We start from the raw sequence: 20,932 nt of genomic DNA, 5'->3' as shown, positions 1-20,932 counted from the left end.
TTTGAAACAACAGTTTATAAATGTTTACGATTTTTGGAGTATGGCTTTAAAGATTTAATGTACCCATTAAAGTGTCTATGAGAGGACTTTTATTCAATATTTGAAACTATATTTATTAATGTCAAGTCAAATTAAAGTCAAAACAAAAAAAGAAAAAATAAAAGAATTTTTCAAATATTCATTTTAGCAACTGGAGTTAAGACTGGATCCAAATATTATTATTGACCATTACAGACTGTTTTAGAATAAGTACACTGCAGTTTAACTATATCTTATATATAAACTTGGTTTTATCCAAAATATAAATTAGGTAGACTATGTATTGCAGTAGTAAAATATTTTTATTGGATTTTTGAAAACGCAAATGTAGTAAATGAAAATACAATTCCATTTACAAAAAAAAATGGTTTATAAAGTAAATGCTGAGATTAGTCTAGTACATACTGCCATAACAATCTTGAAATCTCAGCGGCATACAAGAAAGGTATTTTACTGTTTGTGTTTAAACATGATCCTTTCGAGAAGATTGTGTTTTACTCCCCTTTGTCTATACAGTAGGACCCAAGCTGCAGATGCAGCGTATACCTGGTATAATGCAGGCGAAAGAAATACCACAGAACCAAGATCTTAACTTTCATAATGAATCTTCTCTATCATAGAAACACATATAAAATCAAGTTAGACAATGAAAATGGCATTGATATACTTTATTTACCCTGATTATTTCAACATGTAACAGTTTAAGGGCATGTAACAAAGTTCACTAACTAAATCAATATGTAAGCAAACATTATGGGATGTTTATACATAGAAAAAAGGCCATTGAAAAAATTTGATGAAATACCATCCTTCTGAATTTAAGGTGTATAAATATCCTATAAAAGGTTCAGAATGTACTCCTCATCTCCTTGTCTTCTTTTCCCTCTTCTCCGCTTCAATGTAAAACAATCTAGCAGGACCAGCAGCAACTTTACAACAATACAACCATGTGCATAGCACCACTTGAAATGAAATGATGAATTTGTGACGTGGCATTTATCAGAAAAAGAAGAGAAGATCACTATATAAGCCTTCAAGCAAATAACAATTATGCTTCTCCTGTGCTACCTTTCACTTCCTCACCTCCAAACCTACAACTAGTTAGATAGCTGGGTAAGGGGAGATAAGTACCTGAGAGAATTATTTTAGATAAATGTCATTTCAAATAAATAGTAAATTTGTGGCATCTTCTCCTATCTATTCCAGGAATGTAGACAGGGAAATTATCTGATCTATCCTTAGACCCAGAGTCAGTGAAAGGACTTGTGTTCACATGAAAACAAACTCTGATCAGAATACTGTAATTACATAGAAAACAGGCACTGTCTGTATGTGGATACCTATATCTATATATTTATATATATAAATAAAATTATTTTGTCTGCAATTTTTACTTTATAAATGACAGTTTTATGTTGTGCTATATCAGTGACTGACTTTGATTAAAAATGAGATTAGAGACATGTTCTGGTGAGCATAATTCTAGATTTCTGAAGAGAATGCTAGAGAGTTTTGTTCCCAAAATAGCAATTTCTAAAGTAATTCATTTTGAGTATATGGGTCACTGTTATTCAAGTAAATACTGCCATGGTTTCTCAGAAAATTACCATGAGTAAAGGTTGGATAACAAACATCAAGCAGGCCATTAAAAAGGTTCATTCTAAAAAAAAAGTGGATCTAAATTATTGAGCCTTTTTAAATTTTAATTTTTATGAGTACATAGAGGGTATATATATTCATGAGGTACATGAGATGTTTTGATACAGCCATGCAATGTGTAATAATCAGGTAATGCAAAATGGGGTATCCAACCCCTCAAGCATTTACTCTTCGTGTTAAAAACAATCCAGTTATACTCTTTTAGTCATTTTAAATGTACAATTAAATTATTATTGACTATAGTCACCCTGTTATACTATCAAATAATAGGTCTTATTCATTCTTCTATTTCTTTGCACTGATTAACCATCCCTATCTCATCCTCACCCCCTCACTACCCTTCCCAACCTGATAAACATCCTTCTATTCTCTGTCTCCGTGAGTTCAATTGTTTTGATTTTTAGGTGACACAAATAAGTGAGAACATACAAAGTTTGCCTTTCTGTGCCTGGCTTTTTTCACTTAGCATAGTGACCTCCAGGTTCATGTATGTTGTTGCAAATGACAGGCTCTCGTTATTTTTTATGGCTAAATATTACTCTATTGTGTATAAGTACCACATTTTCTTTATCCATTCAACTGTTGAAAGACACTTAGATTGCTTTGAAATTTTGGCTATTGCAAATAGTGCTGCAACAAACATGAACGTGCAGATGTCTCCTCAACATACTGTTTTCCTTTCTTTTGGGTATATACCCAGCAGTGGGATTGTTGTATCATATGGCAGCTCTACTTTTAGTTTTTGGAAGAAGTTCTAAAGTGTTTTCCATAGTGGTTGTACTAATTTACATTCCCACCAACAGTTTACGAGGGTTCCCTTTTCTCCACATTCTTCCCAGCATTTGCTATTGTCTGTCTTTTGGATATAAGCCATTTTAACGGGGGTGAGATGATATCTTATTGTAGTTTTGATTTGCATTTCTCTGATGATCAATAATGTTGAACACCTTTTCGTATGCCTGTTTGCCATTTGTATGCCTTCTTTTGAGAAATGTCTATTCAAAACTTTTGCCTATTAAAAAAATCAGATTATTAGTTTTTTTTTCCTACAGAGTTGTTTGAGCTCCTTATATATTCTGGTTATTAATCCCTTGTCAGATGGGTAGTTGCAAATGTATTATCTCATTCAGTTGGTTGTCTCTTTATTGATGGTTTCCTTTAGTGTGTAGAAGTTTTTAAACTTGATGCGATCCCATTTGTCCATTTTTGCATTGGTTGCCTGTGCTTGTGGGGTATTACTCAAGAAGTTTTTGCCCAGACCAGTGTCCTGGAGAGTTTCCCCAATGTTTTATTGTAGTAGGTTCACGGTTTGGGTCTTAGAATTAAGTTTTTAATCCATTTTGATTTGGTTTTTGTGTATGGTGAGAGATAGGAATCTATTTTCATTCTTCTATATATGGATATATCCAGTTGTGCCTGCACCATTTATTGAAGAGACTAACTTTTCCCCAATATATGTTCTTGGCATCCTTGTCTAAAATGAATTTATTGTAGGCATGTGAATTTGTTTTTGTATTCTCTATTCTGTTCAATTGGTCTATGTATCTGTTTTTATGCCAGCACCATGCTGTGTTGGTTACTATAGCTCTGTAGAATAATTTGACATCAGGTAATATGATTCCTCCAGTTTTGTTCTTTTTGCTTGGATAACTTTGGCTATTCTGGGCCTTTTGTGGCTTTATATAAATTTTAGGATTGCTTTTACTATTTCTGAGAAGAATGCCTTTGGTATTTTGTTAAGGATTGCATTAAATTTGTAGGTTGCTTTGGGTGCTATAGACATTTTAACAATATCGATTCTTCTAATCCATGAACATGGGTATCTTTCCATTTTTTGTATGTCTTCTTCAATTTCTTTAATCAGTGTTTTATAGTTTTCATTGTAGAGATATTTCACTTTTTGGTTAATTTCTAGGTACTTAATTTTATCCGTGGTTGTTGTAAATGGGATTACATTTTTTATTTCTTTTTATTTCTTTTTCTTGTTCACTGTTGGCATATACAAATGCTATTGATTTTTGTATGTTGATTTTGTATCCTGCAACTTTACTGAATTGGTTTATCAGTTCTAGTAGTTTTTTGGTGGAGTTGTTAGGTTTTTCCAAATACAAGATCATATCATCTGCAAACAAGGATAATTTAATTTCTTCTTTTCCAATTTGGATGCCCTTTATTTCTTTCTCTTTTCTGATTGTTCTAGAGCAATCTGGTAGATTGAATCTCATAGGACTTCCAGTACTATGTTGAATAACAATGGTGAAAGTTGGCATTCTTGTCATGTACCAGAACATAGAGGAAAAGATTTCAGTATTTCCCCATTCAGTATGATACTAGCTGTGGGTCTGTTGTATATGGCTTTCATTACGTGGAGGTATGTTCCTTCCATACCCAATTTTTTTTAGGTTTTTATTGTGAAGGAATGTTGAATCTTATCACATGCTTTTCCACATTCATTGAAACAAACATATGGATTTGTCCTTCATTCTGTTGATATGATTCATTTGTGTAGGCTGAACCATCCTTGTATCCCAGGGATAAATCCCACTTGGTCATGATGAATGATCTTTTTAATGTATCGTTGAAATTGGATTGCTAGTATTTTGCTGCAGATTTTTGCATCAATATTCATCAGATATATTGCCCTGTAGTTTTTGTTTTTTGTTGTCTGGTTTTGTCTTTGTCTGGTTTTGGTATCAGGGTTATATTGGCCTCGTAGAATGAGTTTGGAAGTATTCCCTCCTCCTCTATTTTTTTAAATAGTTTGAGTAGCATTGGTATTAACTCTTCTTTAAATGTTTGATAGAATTCAGCAATGAAGCATTTGAGCCCAGGCTTTTCTTTACTAAACAACTTTTTATTATGGCTTCAACCTTGTTAATTGTTATTGGTGTGTACATTTTTAAAAAATTTCTCCATGGTTTAATCTTGGTAGGTTGTATCTGTCTAGGAATTTGTCCATTTCTTCTAGAGATGCCAATTTATTGGCATATAGTTGTTCATAGTAGCCACTAATGATACTTTGAATTTCTGTGGTATCAGTTGTAATGTCTCCTTTTTCATATCTGATGTTAATTATTTGGATCTTTTCTCTGTTTTTCTTAGTTTGTTTGGTTAACAGTTTGTCAACTTTATTTAGTTTTTTAAAAAAACCAATTGTTTGTTTACTTGATCTTTTGTATTGTTTTCATTTCAAGTTCATTTATTTCTGCTCCTTTTTTCTTATTTCTTTTCTTCTACTAATTTTGGGTTTGGTTTGCTCTTGCTTTTATCATTCTTTAAGATGCATCACCCAGTTTTTTCTTTGAAGTTTTTCTTCTTTTTTGAAGTAGGCACTTTTAGCTATAAAATTCCTTCTTAGTACTCCTTTTGCTATATTCCATAAGTTTTGTTATATTGTATTTCCATTATGATGTGTTTCAGAAAATTTTTCAATTTCCTTCTTAATTTCTTCATTGACCCACTCATCATTCAAAAGCATATTGTTTACTTTCCATGTAGTGTATAGTGTCCAAAATTCAAATTGTTATTGATTTCTAGCTTTTCTCCATTGTGATCAGAGATGCTTAGTATTATTTCAATTTCTTGAATGTTTTAAGACTTGTTTTGTGACCTAACATGTGGTCTATCCTTGCAAATGATTCATGTGCTGAGAAGAATGTGTACTTTGCAGCTCTTAGATGAAATGTTCTATAAATATATATTAGGTCTATTTGATCTATAGTGCTGACTAAGTCTGATGTTTCTTTGTTGATTTTCTTCTGGCTGGGATATCTCCCCAAAGTGGAAAGTTGGGTGTTGAAATCTCCAGACATTATGGTATTACAGTCTATCTGTCTCTTCAGTGCTAATAGTATTTGCTTTATATATATGGGTGCTCCAGTGTTTGGTGTATAGATATTTAAAATTGTTATATCCTCTTGCTGAGTTGACCCCTTTATCACTATATAGTGGCCTTCTTTGTCTCTTTCTATAGTTTTTGTCTTAAAATTTATTTTGCCTGGCCTGGCACGGTGGCTCACGCTTGTAATCTCAGCACTTTGGGAGGCCGAGGCGGGCGGATCACGAGGTCAGGAGATCGAGACCACGGTGAAACCCCGTCTCTACTAAAAATACAAAAAAATTAGCCGGGTGTGGTGGCGGGCGCCTATAGTCCCAGCTACTTGGAGAGGCTGAGGCAGAAGAATGACGTGAACCCGAGAGGCAGAGCTTGCAGTGAGCCGAGATTGCGCCACTGCACTCCAGCCTGGGCGACAGAGCGAGACTCCATCTCAAAAAAAAAAAAAAAAAATTTATTTTGCCTGTTATAAGTATAGCTACTCCTTCTCTTTTTTTGGTTTCCTTTGCCATGGTATAACTTTTTCCCACCCTTTATTTTTAGTCTATGTGTGTCTTTATAGGTGAGGTGTACTTCTTGTAGGCAACCAATCAATGGGCCTTTTTTATCCATTTGGCCACTCTATGTCTTTCTATTGGAGAGTTTAGTCCATTGACATGGAGTGTTATTATTGATAAGTAAGGACTTATGCCATTTTGTTATTTGTCTTCTGCTTGTTTTGTGATTTTTCTCTTCCTCCTTTTTTTCCTCCCTGTATTCCTTTTAGTGAAGGTGATTTTCTCTGGTGATACGACTTAGTTTCTTGCTTTTTATTTTTTGTGTATTTGTTTCATGTTATTTGCGTTGAGATTGCCATGGGGCTTCCAAATACTATCTTACAACTCATTACTTTAAGCTAATAACAACACTGTCTGCATAGACAAACAAGAAAAAGAGAATTAATAAAGACTCTATCCCTTAACTTTGCCCCTCCACTTTTTAACTTTTTGTTGTTTCTACTTGTATCTTATTGTACTGTCTATGTCTTGAAAAGTTTTGTACTTACTATTTTTGATTGGTTCTTTATTTAGACTTTCTACTTAAGAGTAGTTTACACACCAAAGTTGCAGTGTTATATTAATTTGTGTTTTTCTGTGTGCTTACTATTACCAGTGAGTTTTGTACCTTCAGAGGATTTCTTATTGCTCATTAGCATCCTTTTGTTTTTGAGTGGAGTACTCACTTTAGCATTTCTTGTAGGACAGATCTGGTGTTGATGAAATCCCTCAGCTTTTGTTTGTCTGGGAAAGTCTTTACTTCTGCTTCATGTTTGAAGGATATTTTCAGCAGATATACTATTTTAGGGTAAAAGATTTTTGTTTTCCTTCAGTACTTTAAATATGTTATGCTACCCTCTCCTGGCCTGTAAGGTGTCCACTGAAAAGTCTGCTACCAGATGTACTGGAGCGCCATTGTATCTTATTTGTTTCTTTTCTCTTGCTGCTTTTAGGACTCTTTCTTTATCTTTGACATTTGGGAGCTTGATTGTTAAACGCATTGAGGTAGTCTTTTTATTGAGGTAAATCTGCTTGGTGTTCTATTTTCTTCTTGTTCTTGGATACTGATATCTTTCTCTAGGTTTGGGAAGTTCTCTATTATCCCTTTGAATAAACTTTCTACCCGTCTTTTTCTCTGTCTCCTCTTTATGGCCAATACATGTTAAGTTTGCTCAGTTATTTACTAGATGTTGTAGACATGCTTCATTGTTTTTTATTCTTTTTTTCTTTTGTCTCCTCTGACTGTATTTTCTTTTCTTTTTTTTTTTTTTTTTTGAGACGGAGTCTCACTCTGTCGCCCAGGCTGGAGTGCAGTGGTGCAATCTCGGCTCACTGCAAGCTCCACCTCCCGGGTTCACGCCATTCTCCTGCCTCAGCCTCTCCTAGTAGCTGGGACTACAGGCGCCCGCCACCACGCCCGGCTAATTTTTTGTATTTTTAGTAGAGACGGGGTTTCACCATGGTCTCGATCTCCTGACCTCGTGATCCGCCCGCCTCGGCCTCCCAAAGTGCTGGGATTACAAGCGTGAGCCACTGCGCTCGGCCTGTATTTTCAAATAGCCTATCCTCAAGCTCACTAATTATTTCTTCGGTTTAATCAATTCTTCTTTTAAAAGGCTCAGATTCTTCAGTATGCCAATTGCATTTTTCAGCTCCAGAATTTCTGCTTGATTCTTTTTATTTCGACCTTTTTGTTAAATTTGTCTGTCAGCATTCTGAATTTCTTCTCTGTGTTATCTTGAATTTATTTGAGTTTCTCGAAAATGGCTATTTTTAATCCTCTGTCTGAAAGATCATATATCTCTGTTTTTTGAGGATTGGTCTCTGGTGTCTTATTTAGATCATTTGGTGAGAATATGTTTTTCTGCATGATTCTGATACTTGTAGATGTTCTTCAGTGTCTGGGCATTGAAGAGTTAGGTATTTATTGTAGACTTTCTAGTCTCGACTTGTTTGTACTTTTCCTTCTTGGGAAGGCTTTCTAGATATTCAGAAGGACTTAGGTGTTGTGATCTAAGCTGTATCTACTTTAGGGGGCACTCCAAGTCCTGTAATGCTGTGTTTCTTGCAGACTCATTGAGGTACTGCCTTGAGGATTTTAGACAAGATCTTGACAAATTCCTGGATGACCTGGAAAAGACTTTTGTTCTCTTCCCTTGCTTTCTTTCAAACAAATGGCATCTCTCTCTCTCTGTTCTGAATCACCTGGAGCTGTGAGTGGAGTGACACAAGAACTCCTGTAGCCACCACCACGCAGACTGCACTGGGTCAGATAGCACAGTACTGGGTCTTGCCCAAGGCCTTGTATAACCACTCCCTGGCTACTTCCTATGTTCGCTCAAGGCCCTGGGGCTCTACGATCAGCAGATGTCACAGCCAGATAGGTCCGTGTCCTTCCTTTCAGGGTGGCTAGCTCCCCCAGGCCCCAGGCAGGTCTCCAGAGGTGATGTCTTAGAGCCAGGGACTAGAGTCAAAACCTTAGATATTTACCTGGTGATCTATTGTGCTGCAGCTGAGATGGCACTCAAACCACAAGATGCAGTCCTTGCCACTCTTCCTTCCCCTTTCCAAAGGCAGTGGAGCCTCACCCTGAGACCACCAAAACCACAGGCCCACAGGAAGTACTGCCAGACTGCTGCCAATGTTTGTTCCTTTGGGGTGCAAGAGCTCTTCAGTCAGGTTGTGGTGAATGCTGCCTGGCCTAGGACTCACCCTTCAGGAAAGTGGGCTCCTATCTGGGCCAGGGCAGGTGCAGAAATGCCATCCAAGAGCCAAATCCTGGAGTTGGTGCCCCCAAAGCCTGTTTAGTACTCTACCTCCCTTGTGGCTGATACCTAAGATGCAAGACAAAGCCCAATTTACTTTTTCATCCATTTTTCTCAGGCAGAAGTAGTCTCATCACATAGCCACCACTGCTGGGAATGTGCTAAGTCTCACCTGAAGCCAGCAAGTCTCAAAGTCTCACCCAAGGCCCTCAAAGTAGTATATCTGGGTATTGCTGCTGGTTATTCAGGGTCCAAGGGCTCTTCAGTTAACATGATGAATCCTGCCAGGACTGGGTCTTTCCTTTCAAGACATTTCTAGACACACCTGGGCCAGAAGGGGTGTCCAGGAGTTAGGAACTGGAACAGGGACCTCACGACTCTGCTCAGTGCCTTATCTTTCTGTGATTGGGCTGGTATTCAAGATGCAAGACAAGATCTTTCCCCTTCTTCCTTCTCCTCTCCTCAAACACAAGGAAAAGGTCTCTTTTGGAGCCATGAACTGTGAAGCCTGGAGTTAGAGGAGGGGTGATGCCAACAGTCTCTTAGCCACCCTGGCCGGTGTCTCAGTAGGTTGTGTGCCCCCCACCAATCCACTGGCTCTGGGCCCAGTTCAGTACTAGGACTTACATAGGAGTTGCAGTCCTTGTGGCCTAGAGTGCCTTCAGGTTTATTTAGGGACCCAGGGCACTTTAGCCTGTGGTCAGGAGGCTTGCAGTAACTCATGTTTGAACCACTAGGATCAGTGATTCCCTTCTAGCTAAGTCTGGTTTAAATGGTCCTTTAAATGCCAGGCATCAGCTGAGTTTGGTGTAGTTTTGTTTTCTGCTATAACAGGGCATCACTGAGTGCAATGCCTCACAATTGCTAAGCTCTCTCTCTCCCTAGCACACAGAAATGCTTTCTATACCATGCTGTCAATGCTAGGGGATGGGGGAAGGGTGGCATAGGTGGTTTAAGACAGGTTTTCCTACCTCTTCAGTGCCTCTTTCAATGATGTGAAGATAAAACCAGGTACTGTGAGTGCTCACCGGATTTTTGGTTCTTATGAAGGTGGTTTTTCTTGTGTAGTAGTTGTTAAATTGGTGTTCTTGCAGGGGCGATGATTGGTGGAAACTTCTATTCCACCATCTTGCTCCACCCAAGTCTCCAAGCCCTTTATTTAATCAAACTTATTTCTACTGAAGGAAACAGAATATAGTAACAGGAAGATGCTCATCTAGGGATGTTTAATACAATATTTTTCAATCTAATCACATGTTCATGAATAATCACCCTGTCACAATGAATGCAACCTTAGTATTTAAGGATGGGGTCTCAGCATATGTCAATTTTTTATAGCACAACTTACAGGAAGAGCAGAGATAGTATGACTCTAATGGAGTTCATTCTTTTTAGAGGCCAGGCAGATGTATGAGTTCGATCATGTCCTTGACCCCTTTCTTTCCCTATGCCTGCCACATTCACGCACAATAAATTTATTCACTCTCTGATTGGTTGGACAGATTGCCAGCCTCACATCCAAATTCAGCCAAAGGAGAAGCTCACTGTGTAGAGAGGGCTCACAGTTGCTGTTTAGCCTCTTAATTTTGTTTTGCACTTGCCATTTCATGTCAAATCAGTAATAGCACCTTCCACATCCTGGGCCATGAAGGAAACATTGACAGATCTCCCAGAGCCTCCAGAGAAGTGTCCAAGCTGGCCATGATCTTGATTTCAGCCTTCTGGGACCAAGAGCATAGAAACCTCCTGATCCAACCCATACTTTTGACCTATGTGACTGTGAAATAGCAAATTTGTATACTCTAAAGCTGATAAATTTGTGGGAATTTGTTAGGTCAGTTATAGAAAACTAATACAGAGAATAACAGAAATTAAAGTGAAATATACATTTTAAAAGATATTTAAAAACATGTTTTGGAAAAAAGCGTAACTAGGTAAATTGAAGAGGAGTACAGGGGGAAAAATATTTCTTTCCTTACCCATTACAAGGTTCATAGCTCAGATTAACAAAACAAAAGCATACACACTTATTTAATATAAGTTTTATGTAACATGGGAGGCTTCAGAAATGAAGACTCAAAGACCCAGAGAAAACTGTATATCTTATGCTAAGTATAATGAAGAAGTGGGTAGTTGTGGAGAAACATGATTGGACAAAATGAGGGTATGGGGCCAGGCGAGGTGGCTCACGCCTGTAATCCCAGCACTTTGGGAGGCCGAGGTGGGCAGATCACTTGAGGTCAGGAGTTTGAGACCAGTCTGGCCAACATGGTGAAACCCCATCTCTACTAAACATAAAAAAATTAGCCAGGGGTGGTGGCGGGTGCCTGTAATCCCAGCTACTTGGGAGGCTGAGGCAGGAGAATTGCTTGAACCCGGGGGGACGGAGGTTGCAGTGAGCCAAGATCGCGCCACTGCACTCCAGCCTGCATGACAGAGCAAGACTCTGCCTAAAAAAAAAAAAAAAAAGGGTATGACCTAATGGTAATAAACTTTAGAGTTAGGGGGGTGGAAATTTAGCAAGGCTTGTTTGTTCAGATTCTTCTTGGCATCCTTGTGTGACATTCCTTTCCTCCGGCATAGGGCAGGACCCCTCTGGAATGAGTCTTATGACCTATTTTCAAGGAAAACTCAGCTAGGTTTTATGGCCTGATTTAGGGGAAAAGGAACAAGGGGGAATTCTTTCTAGCTTTTATTACTTGCTTCTGCTATTTCCTCAAATGCCTGGGTGCCATATTTTGGAGTAGTATGTCCTGAACCCTATCAGGAGCCACAGGATTCATTAAGAAAAGAATATTTGAATATATGTAATGGGTTCAAAGTGTTTATTCAAGAGAGTAAAGTCTTACGAATCCTGGGATTCTTAACAATTAGCTGGGCAATTAGCTGGGATTTTAACTGAATTTGTGATTATCCGGCTGTTGCCCTCTTTAGCCCCAGCTTAAAAAGTTGTATTTCTGCTTTGGATGCTATTCTACATTGCTGCTCCGGTCAACTTTCTAGTCCCTAAGTCTCTTTGCAAGAGCAGCAACTCCACTGTGCTCTTTCTTGAGGATTGGAACTCTGCTCCTGAATATCAGAGATTGATGGACTACAGTCCAAAGACTCACCTTTTAGATGCCAACTGCTCTTCTCTACTACCATTTCTGAGTCTTGGCTCCTTCATAGCAGCAGGAATTTTGCTTCTTTCCTAGTACTGACTCTTTGCCTGAACCAAACTCGACAAAGTTCTACCCCTGAGGGAGCAGTCTTTCAATTGAAAAATATTTACCGAGCATTTCTTCTGTGTAGGGTGACCATAAATTAAGCGAAAACACCTGGGACAGCGAAGAGACTGTCATTAATAATCCTGCCAGAAAAATAGGCATAATTGGAACTGTCCTGGCAAAGCTGTATGAATTCTCACCTTGGCTATATTCCAACTGATAGTCCGGGGCTCTGGATTAGAGTAGTGAAAAGCACACACCAGGCAAAAATTAGTGCTCTCTTGGAGTTTACATTTTACTAGGGAAGACAAACAATAAACAAAATAAAGAAAAAAAGTACTATAAAATGTTAAGATAGTAATAAAGGACTATCGGACAAATAAGGCATAGAAGGAAGAATTGAACTGGGTATATAACTGTGTGGGGGTGCAAAATAAAAAGTGCTGGTCAGGTTAAGCCTCAGTGAGAAGCTGACTTCTGAGCAGAGACCTGTAGAGGATGAGGGAAAGCACCATAAAGAAATTTGTGGGAAGAGAGTTCCAGGCAGTGGGGAGAGCAAATGCAAACACCTGAGGAAGAAGTGTGCCTGGTGGGTTCTAGGTAAGAGCAGGTAATGGGTCAGATCAAGGAGGGCTTTGCAGGCTATTGTGAATAATTTTCCTTTACTTTGAGTGAAATGAGGACCCCAGTGAGGGTGTGAATCAGTGGAGTGATTATGATCCAATTCCAGTTTCAACAGGATTTCTTTGGCTGCTGTGTTGAGAGTAGACTGTGAGAGCTAAGGGTAGAAGGAGCGAGACACATGTCTTATTCACTTGAATGAACAGAAGAACAAACCTAACAGGACCAGCCTCACAAGCCCCGACACATGTGGTCCCTCCCTTTGCCCCACAAGCCATCAGGTGGGCCTGTGCCCATCAGAGTCCCTCCTTGCCAGTCCACTAAGCTGTGACTAGACAGCTATAGCTCACTGACAATTGCCATAGGTCAGGATGAGACATGAATCAAAGCTACAAATATATGTTTGTATTATAAATGTATTACCATGCTGACACCCACATTTTATTTTTCAGCTGATCTTTACAGGAGATTGTGGTATTGTGATATAATAAGAAATATATATTTCGTCTGTGTCCCCAGTTCCTGGAATAGAGCTCCAAAACCCCTGTAATTTCCTGACTAATAGGAGTGCTAGGTACGTCTTTTGTTCTGATACTTGGTCTTTGACCTTGGTTCCTGACACAGAGTTCCTAATCGCTTGGAACTTCCAGGGTGATAGGAGTATCTTTTGTTCTAATAAGGTGAGTCATGGTGAACATCTGGATAGGAACTGGTCACCAGAAAAACCAAGCTGTGATTAGAGGGCTAGTCCAGCTTCATCCCCCATCTCCCAGGAAGGAAAGAGGGGCTAGGGACTGACAATAATTGATCATGTGTATGTGATAAAGCTTCTGTAAAAATCCCTAAACTATGGGGTTTGGAGAGCTTCTGGGTTTCTGAACACATGGAAGTGCTGAGAGGGTGACATGGTGAAGAGGGCATAGAAGCTTTGCACCCCATCGCACATACCTTACCTATTTACCACTTTATCTAGCTGTTCATCTGTATTCTTTATAATGAATCAGTAAACATAAGTAAAGTGTTGCTCTGAGTTCTGTGAGCCACTCTAGCAAATGATTGAACCTAAGAAGGGGGTTGTGGAAATCTCTAATTTGTATCCAGTTTGGCCAGAAATTGTGGGTAACCTGAGAATTCACTACTTGCAATTGGCGCATGAAGTGGGGAGCAAAATTGTGGGACAGAGCCTTTAACCTGTGGGATCTGAACGCTATCTCTAGGTAGATAGTGTCAGAATAGAGTCAAACTTTAGGAGCACCCAGCTGGTGTTGAAGAATTGCTTAGTATGAGAAAAAACTCATGCATTTGGTTAACAGAAATGTTCTGTGTTGAGTGTGGTGTCAGAACTGAAGTGTGCTGGAAGTATTGCGTGTTGAGAGTATAGTAGGAGAAAAGTTAGCTGGGTTTTTTCCTATTACACAGAGATGAAAAGAAAGTTTCCACAGAATATCTATGTGAAATATGTAGGTGCACTCGGTCTACACGCTAAGCCAAGGTGAAAGCATTGTGCCTGAATCTTTCTTTTGTTTCAACAAAAAAAGAAACATGGCCTCTCATCCAGCCTTTCACACAGTGGTAGAAGTTGCCTGAAGCAGCAGACAGCCAAGCCAACAAAAGAGACATAGACATTAACTGTAACTTTGCTGAAGACAAGGAGGAAGGCTTTTCCTGAAGTGTGAACATCTGAGACAAGCCAAATGAACATCTGTGAGGGTCCTGTTGCCATCTCCTCCCACAGTGAGGTGGAAAGGTAGCCCTTGATGCAACTGTGTCATGAAGATGTAGAAAAGTGATCCCACTTCTCAGTCAGGAAAAATAAAACCCCTAAAAATCCAGAAAAGAGAGAAGTTAATAAACAATCATTTCAAATGCCTGGCTTAATGCTCACAGCATTCCACGTTTTCTGCTGTACTCATTTTCCTCATTGTTGTAGATAAGGACCAAGATAGTATGGATACTGTGGTTTCCTGAAGTCAGAGCTATGCTTCTGAGAAGCTCCCTGTGAAAGGCAGCTTGTGCCTATTTTCATGCAGTCATTCAACTGTAAAAATCCTGCTGCCATTTTCTGGCGGTAGGAATCTGCAACCACTGCAACCACTGACTACAACTGAATACTGCAATATTTCCCTGGGGGCTTTTCAATTGAAGATTCACATTTTCTTCACACTTGCATATTCCTGGGCTCAGATTATCATGTTGACCTTAAATTTCTTCAAAGCATAGTGAAGGGTTCCCTTTAGGGCCAAGAAGAAATTGTTTTCACTTTGGTTTAGAAGAGTAAATATCTCTATGTTACATAAGTGACTAATTTACAGATTTTGATATAAAGAGAGTTTCATTCACTTAATAAGTATTTATTGTATGCCTTCTAGTGGAGAGACAGGCAATAAACTCTAAGCACAATAGCATGGTTATATATTGATAGTATCTATCAATCAGTTTACCTACCTATCTACCTTACGACGTAAAAAATGCTATAGCAAAGAGAAAATTAAAACAAAGTAAATTCTGGGAAAAGTCTTTCCAAAGGGGAGGAGAGGAAGCAAGCAATGTAGATGTCTGGATGACGAGGGCTCCAGACAAATGGAATCACCAGTGCAGAGGCCAGGATATGTTAAAATTTCACTCCCTGGATTAAAACCTTTCAACACCTTCTCCCAAATTACAGAATAAAGGGTCAGCTTCTGCCTCTGCTGCACAAGCAAGACCTTCATCATAGGCTCACAACCACATAGAGATAGCTCTCCAGCTCCCATCTCTACCAACCTCTTTATACATCTCAAGCTCCAGTGAAAACTGGCTGGGGAACAGCAGGGCGGCCATGTGGCTGGAGCTAAGGGCATGTGTGTCCGGGGACGAGGTGGAGTCGGGGGAGATAGGGCCGTGGTACAAATATCAGAGCAGAGCTGATTTAAGTTTTGGAGGGCCTGAGGCTTGCACAATTTCAGGCTTCTCTTTAAGATAAAGAATTAAAATGTACAAATACAAAATTAGGTGCATATTTAAGCAGAATGACAAAAGAAATGGTGACAAATTACACACTTTACAAAGCTGAAAAAATAAAAAACCTCAAAAGTCCTGAAGTATGGTGCAGTGTTTAATTGGATGTGCTACCTTTCCTGTGTGTTTCTTATAGGACAGAACTTCTGTTCAGGCAAGCGTTGATGTGGATCAACCACTCTGTTCATGATTTTATATGTCCGGTGATTAGAAGATATTCCCAGAGTCTGGCTCCTGGCCCTATACACTTCAATGTATTTACCAACATCCCCAAGTGGTTTATAGCACACTAAAGTATGAAATACACTTAGAGGAGCATGAATAGATCAGGGAAGAACAGTCTGGTAGACCAGCTACATGAAGAGCCCATTTGGGGTTTGCAGCATGAATTTAAAGACAGACCTATCTATATGGTTATGGATTTTTCTCCACTCAAATGCAGTAGCAGGGCACAGCAGCAGAGTAGGCAGAGAGCTAGAGTGACTAGAGTTGTAATTGTTTTAAGGAAGTACATTTTAATAAGAGGGAGTCAAGAGAGTTGTGAATATATGTAAATAAATCCATAGATACATGTTGAGGTTACATACTCAAATACATATGTGTGTGTATGTGTGTGTGTGTGTGTGTGTGTGTATATACATATATCTGCTGATAATATATGTGATACAAAAAGTTTAGAAACACCTGGTTTACATCATATTCTCTGAAGCATTACCTCACCTAGAGGACAATTTTTTCAATAGAGACTTCTGAAAGTCAACTTATTTTCAATTTGCACAAGAAAAAGTTTTGATGGTCTTATCCAAGGAGTTCTGGTCAATTGGGACTAAGGAACTTGCTGATGTCCCCTGAAATCACACCTAAATTTAACAGTGTCCTTCCTTGAAGTACTATTTTGATATTTGCCACATAATCCTTTAAGATTTTTTTTGAATGTGGAAATTCCAAGCATGAGTATCACCAATGTGAAAGGTGTTGTCTCCAAATTTAGGGGCCATCTGTATAAGGAAATGTTACAAAATGAGCCCATAGTGCTTGTGAGCGTTTTGATTGTTCCTGCTGTTAACACTCAGAATAAAAATCAAAGACTCTGGACAAAGATTACTCTGTTTGACTTTGACTATTCATTGAACAGTGTTTAAGCCATAGACACAACAGAAAATGTCTAAATTACCTTAACCATAGAGTCAAGGATTCTAGAGTATAGAAAGAATCTTCAGGTCTTCAGGTTCAATGTCTCATCCAGTCTACAGATAAATGTTCATCCAGCAGCACGAATACTTCCAGTACTGGAGAGCGCCTTCCTGCCAAAGTCAGCTAATTCAATTGCTTTTTATGTTGACTCTGTATCTGTCTCCCCAAAGCTGCTACCATTGGCCCTAGATCTGCTCAAATAGAGCAAAAGAGAATAGCTATGACTCATTTATAAAGTTTTCAAAACCTCAAAAAATAGGCAGAAAGAATAAATAAGACAGAGTATTTGATAGCACGACAGGGTGACTATACCCAATAATAATTTAATTGTACATTTACAAATAACTAAAATGGTATAATTGGATTGTTTCTAACAGAAAAGTTAAATGCTTGAGGAGATGGATACCTGATTTTACGTGATGTGATTATTACCCATTGCATGCCTGTATCGAAACATCTTATGTGGCTCATACATATATACACCTACTATGTAGGTATATATTAAAATAAAATTAAAATTAAAAATTAAAAAAAGAAAATTCTAAGACTGCTCCTCTTTCAATGTCAGTCTTGCAACTCACACTGCCCACTGCACGTTTCTTATTTATTCATATCTCTATTAGGATAAGGACCTTAGAAACACATACATCTGTCCAAATGATGTTTGACCATTTCAGAATACCATGGGAGTTCTACCTCCATTGATCTGGGCATGATATTCCCACTAATTTAGAATAAGATTCCATTAGTTTTCCAATGACTCAGTTAAGATTGTTAATTCATAATAAGGAACAAACCCACCTGGGTGTTTTCCACATTAGTTGCTGTCAAGCTGTGTCTCCTCCATCCAATACTAGTAATCAATCTTTCAGACTTTAATGCAAGGCTCTTGTTTTCCCTTAATAGGCTTCACCTTGTCAGTTTCACCTCATCATTCTAGCCCATCAGGTTCCTTAGTAATTCTGTTTCCATTTTCTGAGGTCTAAGCCAACTCTCCTGTGCAGAAAACAGTGAACATGGCAAGCCTTAGAAAGGCCTGCTTGTAGGGACATGGATGAAGCTGGAAAGCATCATTCTCAGCAAACTAACACAGAAACAGAAAACCAAACACCGCATGTTCTCAGTCATAAGTGGAAGTTGAACAATGAGAACACATGGACACGGGGAGGGGAACATCACACACTGGGGCCTGTGGAGGGGTTGGGGGTGGGGAGAGGGATAGCATTAGGAGAAATACCTAGTGTAGATGATGGGTTGATGGGTGCAACAAACCACCATGGAGCGAGTATACCTATGTAACAAACCTGCACGTTCTGCACATGTATCCCAGGACTTAAAGTATAATTAAAAAAAAACCAAAAAACAAAAAGGCCTGCTTGTAAGCTTGGCCCATGACTGCTGTCTGAGAGCTTAGATTTGGGGGGTCCTGTGGCGGGGGGAGGTGGGTTCTTAACATTCCCCAATTGACAAGGGTGTTTACTGTCCCTGAACTGTTTGTGCAAACAATGTGGTTTATGCTGAGTACCTGCCATCCTTCTGGGAGTCTGAATTTCTGGTACATGATAGTCAGAAGGTGCTCATGCTGCCAACTCCAGTAGAAACCCTAAACTGAGTCAGAAAGTGCTTCCCTCAGGCAGAAACATCACACACATTGCTACATTTTTGTTGCTGGAGGAAGAGGATGTTCTACGTGACCCCTCACAGGAGGTATGAGCATAACGAGGCCTGTACAGGAAGTACGAGCATAAGGAGGCCTGCACAAGACTCCACCTGTGTCTTTTCCCGTTATGATCTGACAAATTCCCTACCATTTGCAAAATCAACTGATATAAAGCCAAACATATTAGTCAGTACTGGCCCTGGTGCATAGGAAGGCGTGGACAGGCCAGGTGCTTTGGCTCACGCCTATAATCCCAGCACTTTGGGAGGCCGAGGCGGGCGGATCACGAGGTTAGGAAATCGAGATCATCCTGGCTAACACGGCGAAACCCCGTCTCTACTAAAAAACATATAAAAAAAAATTAGCCGGGCATGGTGGCGGGCGCCTGTAGTCCCAGCTACTCCGGAGGCTGAGCCTGGAGAATGGCGTGAACCCGGGAGGCGGAGCTTACAGTGAGCCGAGATTGTGCCACTGCACTCCAGCCTGGGTGACAGAGGGAGACTCCATCTCAAAAAAAAAAAGGAAGGTGTGGACATTCACAGAAAGAGCATGAGAGACAGCAAGAAGAAGAAAGTACTCTGCCTGGGTCTCTAAGAGAATATTTGCTAGTCCTGGAATGTCAAAAATGGAGACAAAATGCAAAGAAACTAAAACATCCCTATTTAACCTCCTCTTGAAGATTCTAAGCAAGTACTGGTCACATTGTTTTTCAATTAAAAGAACTAGAGAAGCAAGAGCAGACACATCAAAAGCTAGCAGGAGGCAAGAAATAACTAAGATCAGAGCAGAACTGAAGGAGATAGAGACACAAAAAACCCTTCAAAAAATCAATGAATCCAGGAGCTGGTTTTTTGAAAAGATTGACAAAATTAATAGACCACTAGCAAGACTAATAAAGAAGAAAAGCGAGAAGAATCAAGTAGATGCAATAAAAAATGATAAAGGAGATATCACCACCAATCCCACAGAAATACAATCTACCATTAGAGAATACTATAAACACCTCTACACAAATAAACTAGAAAATCTAGAAGAAATGGATAAATTCCTGGACACATACACCCTCCCAAGACTAAACCAGGAAGAAGTTGAATCTCTGAATAGACCAATAACAGGTTCTGAAATTGAGGCAATAATTAATAGCTTACCAACCAAGAAAAGTCCAGGACCAGAGGGATTCACAGCCAAATTCTACCAGAAGTACAAAGGGGAGCTGGTACCATTCCGTCTGAAACTATTCCAATGAATAGAAAAAGAGAGAATCTTCCCTAACTCATTTTATGAGGCCAGCATCATCCTGATACCAAAGCCTGGCAGAGACACAACAAAAAAGAGAATTTTAGACCAATATCCCTGATGAACATCAATGCAAAAATCTTCAATAAAATACTGGCAAACCGAATCCAGCAGCACATCAAAAAGCTTATCCACCACCATCAAGTGGGCTTCATCCCTGGGATGCAAGGCTGGTTCAACATATGCAAATCAATAAACGTAATCCATCATATACACAGAACCAAAGACAAAACCACATGATTATCTGAATAGATGCAGAAAAGGCCTTCAACAAAATTCAACAGCCCTTCATGCTAAAAACTCTTAATAAACTAGTTATTGATGGGATGTATCTCAACATCATAAGAGCTATTTATGACAAACACACAGTCAATATCATACTGAATGGGCAAAATCTGGAAGCATTCCCTTTGAAAACTGGCACAAGACAGGAATGCCCTCTCTCACCACTCCTATTCAACATAGTGTTGGATGTTCTGGCCAGGCCAATCAGGCAGGAGAAAGAAATAAAGGGTATTCAATTAGGAAAAGAGAAAGTCAAATTGTTCCTGTTTGCAGATGACATGATTGTATATTTAGAAAATCCCACTGTCTCAGCCCAAAATCTCCTTAAGCTGATAAGCAACTTCAGCAAAATCTTAGGATACAAAATCAATGTGCAAAAATCACAAGCATTCCTATAAACCAATAACAGACAAACAGAGAGCCAAATCATGAGTGAACTCCCATTCACAATTGCTTCAAAGATAATAAAATACCTAGGAATCCAACTTACAAGGGATGTGAAGGACCTCTTCAAGGAGAACTACAAACCACTGCTCAATGAAATAAAAGAAGACACAAACAAATGGAAGAACATTCCATGCTCATGGATAGGAAGAACAAATATCGTGAAAATGGCCATACTGCCCAAGGTAGTATATATATTCAATGCCATCCCCATCAAGCTACCAATGACTTTCTTCACAGAATTGGAAAAAACTACTTTAAAGTTCATATGGAACCAAAAAAAGAGCCCACATTGCCAAGACAATCGTAAGCCAAAAGAACAAAGCTGGAGGCATCACACTACCTGACTTCAAACTATACTACAAGGCTACAGTAACCAAAACAGCATGGTACTG

The sequence above is a fragment of the Hylobates moloch genome, unplaced genomic scaffold (genome assembly GCF_009828535.3).
Source record: "Hylobates moloch isolate HMO894 unplaced genomic scaffold, HMol_V3 SCAFFOLD_7, whole genome shotgun sequence".
Lineage (NCBI taxonomy): Eukaryota > Metazoa > Chordata > Mammalia > Primates > Hylobatidae > Hylobates > Hylobates moloch.
Note: the sequence above shows the minus strand (reverse complement) of the source record.